This window comes from Pseudorca crassidens, chromosome 3, assembly GCF_039906515.1.
Source record: "Pseudorca crassidens isolate mPseCra1 chromosome 3, mPseCra1.hap1, whole genome shotgun sequence".
Lineage (NCBI taxonomy): Eukaryota > Metazoa > Chordata > Mammalia > Artiodactyla > Delphinidae > Pseudorca > Pseudorca crassidens.
Genome location: NC_090298.1, coordinates 158,549,823 through 158,556,918, shown reverse-complemented (window position 1 = coordinate 158,556,918; position 7,096 = coordinate 158,549,823). Strand labels below are relative to the sequence as shown.

Sequence of the window (7,096 nt, the reverse complement as noted above, 5' to 3'; positions counted from 1 at the left end):
CTAAAAATAGAGCTACCTTATGATCCAGCAATCCCACTCCTGGGCATATATCTGGAGAAACCATAATTCAAAAAGACATGCACCCCAACGTTCATTGTAGCACTATTTACAATAGCCCGGCCAAGGAAGCAACCTAAATGGCCATCGACAGATGAATGGATAAAGAAGATATGGTAGGTTGCTTCCTTGCAGCCGTGAGCTTTGGAGGCCGGGAGCGGTGGAACTCGGGCGGGCTGAGATCTGTGCTGGGAAGGGCGCCGGACTTGTATCGGAGCAGCACTTAGGAGACACGGTGCAGTTGAACAGAGCCATCATGAGGACGACAGCCCTAGGGCCCATTCACTTGCTGGAGCTCTGTGACCAGAAGCTCATGGGGCTTGTCTACAACGTGGACAATAAGGACATAGTGTGGCTGGAGGAGATCGAGGAGGAGGCCGAGCGCACGTTCACCAGAGAATTCAGCAAAGAGCCCGAGCTGATGCCCAAAACACCTTCTCAGAAGAACCGACGGAAAAAGAGACGGATTTCTTATGTTCAGGATGAAAAGAGAGACCCCATCCGGAGAACGTTGTCCCACAGAAAGACGCGGAGCAGCCGTCAGAGCTCCCGGCGCCTCCGTAACAAGGACAAGCTGGCCACAGTGGTGGGGGAGAACGGCTCCGTCCTGCGGCGGGTGACCCGTGCGGCGGCCGCAGCTGCAGCGACCTCCGCGGCAGCCGCTCCTTCGCCCACCCCTGAGTCTCCCACGGTGCTGACCAAGAAGCCCAAGGACAGCCTGGCCCTGTGCCAGCTGGTACCCGTGGTGGAGACTGGCATCAGCGAGCGCCGGAGCGCTGAGCAGCACCTCAGCCAGCTCCAGTCTGCCCAGGCTCCGTCCCCCACCCCGGCTCCGGCCACGGCTTCGGCCTCCCATATCACCTTGACCTCGGAGGACGACTCAACACCCCAGAAGTCAGAGGCTGAGAGACTGGAGTCTGTCCCCGTGAGCTCCCTGATAACTACACCCCAGGACCCCAAGAGCCGAGGGGGCGGGGCAGAAAGGTCCGCCTCCAAGCTCAGAATTGCCGCGACCTCCCCAGGCCCGCAGGACTCACCCAGCTCTCTGGCCTCCCCGTGGCGGGAGCGGGTGCTGACTCCCATCCTGACAGATAACTTCTCCACGCCCACGCGCTCCCATGTGGGCCGCGGATCGGTGCGGCGCAGCCTGATCGCCCCGTCCTCCCCGGGGCCCCAGGTCTCGCTGGCCCAGAATTACTCCCTGGTTTCCAAAGAGGAGAGCACCGTCCGAAGATCAAGCAGAAGGATTGCCAGGAAGGCCACCAAAGAGCCGGCCGCCTCATCTGCCACAGTTACCTGGAGAGGCTCCTGCATGTCGAGGTGCCCCAGAAAGCGAGCCCCAAGGCGGAGGAGCCCAGCAAGGAAGCTGAGCCGGAGAGGACGGCCGAGCCGGAGGTCCCCAAAGCAATGGCAGTGCCTTGCGGCTCCGCAGTGCCACCAAGATCGCCATTAGCATGCCCGGCTCGCAGCCTGCAGCCGGCGGCCAGGGAACGCCCTCCGAAGGGTGGCGGGAGGCCGAGACTGACCAAGCAGATGGCCCCCAAGGAGCCGCCTCCGAGTGTCAGGAGGAAGCGCAGCTACAAGCAGGCAGTGAGTGAGCTGGACGAGGAGCAGCAGCTGGGGGGTGAGGAGCTGCAGCCCCCCAGCAGCAAGACCCCTTCCCCGCCCTGTCCCGCCAGCAAGGTGGTGCGGCCCCTCCGGCCCCTCCTGTAGACCGTGCAGAGGAACGAGCTGCTCATGACCCCGACCTCGACCCCCAACAGCAGCATCATGAAATCCTTCATTGAAGCGCAACGCTCCCCTGCGCGTGGACCCCAAGGAGGAGCTGCAGCGGCTGGAGAACCTGCGGCGTTAGGAGGAGGCCGAGCAGCTCCGCGGGCAGAAGGTGGAGGACAAGCGGCGGCGGCTGGAGGAGGTGAAGCTGAAGCGTGAGGAGCGCCTCCCTAAGGCGCTGCAGGCCCGGGAACGGGTGAAAAGGATGAAGCAGGAGAAGAAGGAACAGATCGAGCGGCAGTTTGCTCAAATCGACGAGAAGACGGAGAAGGCCAAAGAGGAGCGTCTAGCCGAGGAGAAGGCCAAGAAGATGGAGGGGGTGGAGGCGTTCAAGAGGCAGCAGGAGGAGGAGGCGCGGAGGCTCAGGTGGCTACAGCAGGAGGAGGAGGAGGAGGAGGAGGAGAGGCGCCCCCAGGAGCTGCTGCCGAAGAGGAAGGAGGAGGAGCGGGAGCGGCGGCGGGAGCGGGAGCGGGGGCGGGAGCGGCGGCGGGAGCTGGAGCGGCGGCGGGAGCGGCGGCGCGAGCGGGAGCGGGAGCGGCGGCGGAGCGGGAGAGGCTCCAGGCCCAGAGGGAGCTGCAGGAGAGGGAGAAGGCCCTGCGGCTACAGAAGGAGCGGCTGCAGAGGGAGCTGGAGGAGAAGAAGAAGGAAGAACAGCAGCGCCTGGCTGAGCAGCGGCTGCAGGAGGAGCAGGAGAAAAGCCAAGGAGGCCGCGGTGGCCAGCAAAAGCCTGAACGTGACCGTGGACGTGCAGTCTGCAGCTTGTACCTCGCATCAAATGACTCCACAGGGCACCGCCCCCCCCCAAGATCAACCCAGATAACTACGGGATGGATCTGAACAGCGATGACTCCCCTGATGACGAGGCCCATCCCCGGAAGCCCATCCCCAGCTGGGCCAGAGGCACCCAGCTTAGCCAGGCCATCATCCGGCAGTACTACCACCCCCGGAACCTCCTGCAGCTCTTCGGAACCATTCTCCCACTGGACTTGGAGGACATCTTCAAGAAGAGCAAGCCCCGCTACCATAAGCGCACCAGCTCTGCCGTGTGGAACTCGCCGCCCCTGCAGGGCACCAGGGTCCCTGGCAGCCTGGCCTACAGCCTGAAGAAGCACTGAGCCAGGTCCTCGGGCCTGCTCGGCAGCCTCAGCCTTCATCTGTGTCTATACGTCTGTGTCTCTGGTGCCATCCTGCCTGGTATCCTGTCGCTGAGGGTTCGGTCAAGTGTATATAAACGTCCTCTGTGTGCTACAGGGGGAAGGCGGCTCGGGCCTGCTGGGAGGCTGAGCTTGTTGGGTGTTCGGGGAAGACCCAGGCCCAGCCTTGCCTGGTCTGCTCACAGCACTCTGTAAATAGGTTGTTAGAGTTCAGCTGAATTTTAGCCTCTAGTGTTTGAGAGCTAGAGTAATAAAGTCTATTCCTTCAAGCCTGCTGTGAGTATCATGAAGACTGGGCTTCTCTTCAGAAAGCCCTGGACCCTGGCCCCGTCTCGGGCCGCTGGATGGGCTAGAGGAATAGGAACTGCTTATACTCCTGGGGTGTGCGTCAAGGTCTCCTGGGTCCCACCCCCAGAGATGCCGATGGAGTGGGTGATTCTGATGCCAGCCCTGGACAACCCTGAGAAACACTTCAGTTACTTTCATGTTGGGGCAGGTGACGATACTTCCTGTTTTTCTGGGGAGCGCCCTGCCTGTAAAGGGGGCCTCATTCCAGTGGTAAGACCTGGAGTTGAGGTCAGGAGAATTGGGCTCTTGACACAGCTCTGCCACTTAAGAGAGGCCCTCAGCCCCTCCACGCCTCAGGCTCCACCCACCCTTGCTGCACGGATGGTGAAAGGACTTAAGAACGTGGACGTGCTGCTGAAGCAGGAGATCTGGGTTAGGAAGGGAACATCTCTTGAAACTCCCTCAGGACCAGTACGTGCAAGTAGTTGAGATGTTTCTCCAACAAATCCAGGCAGCTGCTAATTAAATGCTTAGTGTCCATGGAAGCTGGCCCTGCCCCATCGCTGCCAACCATGTTGTAAACGTGCCACAGCTTCATCATCTCCTACTCCAGCCCCTGGAATGGGGGTTGGTGAATTTGGGCCTATGGGCCAAGTCAAGTCGCAATCCATTTTTGTAAAGTTTCATTGGAACCCGCCCAGTAGAAATGAATGCCTGTTGTCTCCGGCTGCTCTGCTGAGGGCAGAGTTAAGTAGTTACAACAGAGGCCTTATGGTTCGCAAAGCTGAGAATATTTACTGTGAACCTTTACAGAAAATGTTTGCTGACCCTGCTTTAGGACAAAATCAAGGCTGAATATAAGAGAGCTTTTTAAAATGAGTAAAGAGTGAATGCACACAACAGGCTGAAATCTAGAAGATTCCACCATGCAAAGAAAATCATTTTACAGTTCATTCAAATACGGTGCGAATTTAAATTTGTTCCATATGTTCTCTGATGAGAAACTGTTGTGTTGAGTCAACTGGTGAGTGTGTCTTTGCCTGAAACCACAATGTCAATGGGGAGCATATAGATGGATGTCCAGTTGTTCTAGAGCCATTTGTTTAAAAGACTATTCTTTTTCACTGAATTTCTTTTGTATCTTTGTCAAGAGTCAATCAGCCATATTTGTATGGGTCTATTTCCAGACTTTGTATTCCCTTTCATTGATCTATGGGTCTCTCCTTTTACCAATACCACATGGCCAAGATTACTGTAGCTTGTATAAGTCTTAAAAATCTGGTAGTGAGGCTTCCCTGGTGGTGCAGTGCTTGAAGGTCCGCCTGCCGATGCAGGGGACACAGGTTCGTTCCCTGGTCCTGGAGGATCCCACATGCCGCGGAGCGGCTGGGCCCCTGAGCCATGGCCACTGAGCCTGCGCGTCCGGAGCCTGTGCTCTGCGGCGGGAGAGGCCGCAACAGTGAGAGGCCCGCGTACCGCAAAAAAAAAAAAAAAAAATCTGGTAGTGTGATTTCTCCATCTTTATTCTTTTCAAAATTATTTTGGCTTTTCTATCAATTTTGCCTTTCTGTATAAATTTTAGAATCTGCTTATCTATACAAAAACACTGCTGGGATTTTGATTGAAATTACATTAAATCTATATAAGTTTGGGGAGAATTCACATGTTTATAATAGTGAGGCTACTAATCCATGAACATGATATATCTCTTCACTTATTTACATCTTTGGTTTCTTTTATCAGCATTCTGTAATTTCAGCATGCAGATCCTATATAAGTTTTGTTAGATTTATAGCTAAGTATTTATTTTCTTGGAGCTGTTATAAATGGTATTGTCCTTCTAAAAAAAAAAAGAAGATATGGTATATATATACAACAGAATAGTACTCAGCCATACAAAGAATGAAATAATGCCATTTGCAGCAACATGGATGGACCTAGAGATTATCACACTAAGTGAAGTAAGCCAGACAAACATGTGATATTGTTTATATGTGGAATCAAATAAATGAACTTATGTACAAAACAGAAGTAGACTTACAGACACAGAAAACAAAGTTATGGTTACCAAAGGGGAAAGGGAGAGAAGAATAAATTAGGAGGTTGGGATTAACACGTATACACTACTATATGTAAAATAGATAACCAACAAGGACCTACTGTATAGCACAAGGAACTATACTCAATATTTTGTAATAACCTGTAAGGGAAAAGAATCTGAAAAATAATATATGTGTATATAGATATATGTGTGTATACAACTGAATCACTTTGCTGTACACCTGAAACTAACACGACGTTGTAAATCAACTATACTTCAAATTTTTTTAATTAAAATGAATCTGAGAGATCAAAGTGAAAAAAAAGTGGGCAGAATACCTGAATAGACATCTTTCCAAAGAAGACATACAGATGGCCAACAGGCACACGAAAAGATGCTCAACGTACTAACCATCAGGGAATAGCAAATCGAAAGCACAATGAGATATCACTTAATACCTATCAGAGCAGCTATCATCAAAAGACCAAAAATAGCAAGTGTTGGCAGGATGTGGAGAAAAGAGAACCCTAATACACTGTTGACAGTTATGTAAATTAACACAGCCACTACGGAAAACAGTGTGGAGGTTCCTCAAAAAACTAAAAATCCAGCTATTCCATCATGGGTATATATCTGAAGAAAACAAAGGCCATAATTCAAAAAGATACATGCACTCCAATGTTCATAGCAGCATTATTTACAATTGCCAAGATTTGGAAGCAAACTAAGTGTCCATCAATGGTTGAATGAATAAAGAAGATGTGATATATATATATATATAGTTATATATATTGGTATATATATATATATATATATACACACATATAATTATATATCTAGTTATACATATAATTATATACCTAGTTATAGACATAGGTATAGATAGCTATAAAATGGAATAATACTCAGCCATAAAAAGAATGACGTTTTTCCATTTGTAACAACATGGATGGATCTGGAGAGTTTTATGCTGAGTGAAATAAGTCAGAGAAAGACAAATAGTACATGTTTTCATGTATCTGTGGAATCTAAAAACAAACGAATGTAATAAAACAGAAACAGACTCACAAATACAGAGAATAAACTAGTGGTTACCAGTAGGAAAGGGGGTAGAGGGAGAGGCAATATGGGGTAGGGGATTAAGAGGTACAAAATACAAGGTATAAAATAAATAAGATACAATATAATATGTTGCACGGAGACTATAGCCAATATTTTATAACAACTTCAAACGGAGTATAATCTACATAAATATCAAATAACTATGTTGTACACCTAAAACTAGCATAATACTGTAAATCAACTATACTTCAATTTAAAAAAAAAGTATTCCCTGTCTGTGTGACTTTGCCGAACATCGGAGTAGACCAGGAAGGAGGGTGTTTTGAAAAACAAGAATGGGGGTCGGAGACCTGTCTAGGTGGAGCTTGTCTATTTCCACAGGTTTGTAGCTCAAAGAACTCTGTGTGGCCTGAGGCAGGGCAGTTGTCTGGTACCCACTGAAAACTGGGTCTGACATTGTGAGCAGTGGCAGAGGTCAGTTATTTAGGAAGGCTTCCCACCTGCTAGTGGAGGTAAGATGAGAGCAGGTCCAGGTCAGCTTAAATGGAGAGCACTGAGAGAGATGCATCTCCTCTAGATGTCATGTCATGGATTGCCATGTGCCAAACAAGCAGAGGGTTTGAGACTGTTTCACATTCCATAGTATGAGGCTCTGGAGCCCCTTGAGAAGGAGCTGTGTGACATAAGGCAAAGTGAGGCAGCAAGACAAGACTGTTGGCCA

The 7,096-nt window shown here is 50.6% G+C and overlaps 1 pseudogene; it reads left to right on the top strand.

Moving 5' to 3' along the window:
- Positions 1 to 281: 281 nt before the first annotated feature.
- LOC137222182 (inner centromere protein pseudogene) lies at positions 282 to 5,640 on the top strand (annotated as a pseudogene).
- The last annotated feature ends 1,456 nt before the right edge of the window (positions 5,641 to 7,096 follow it).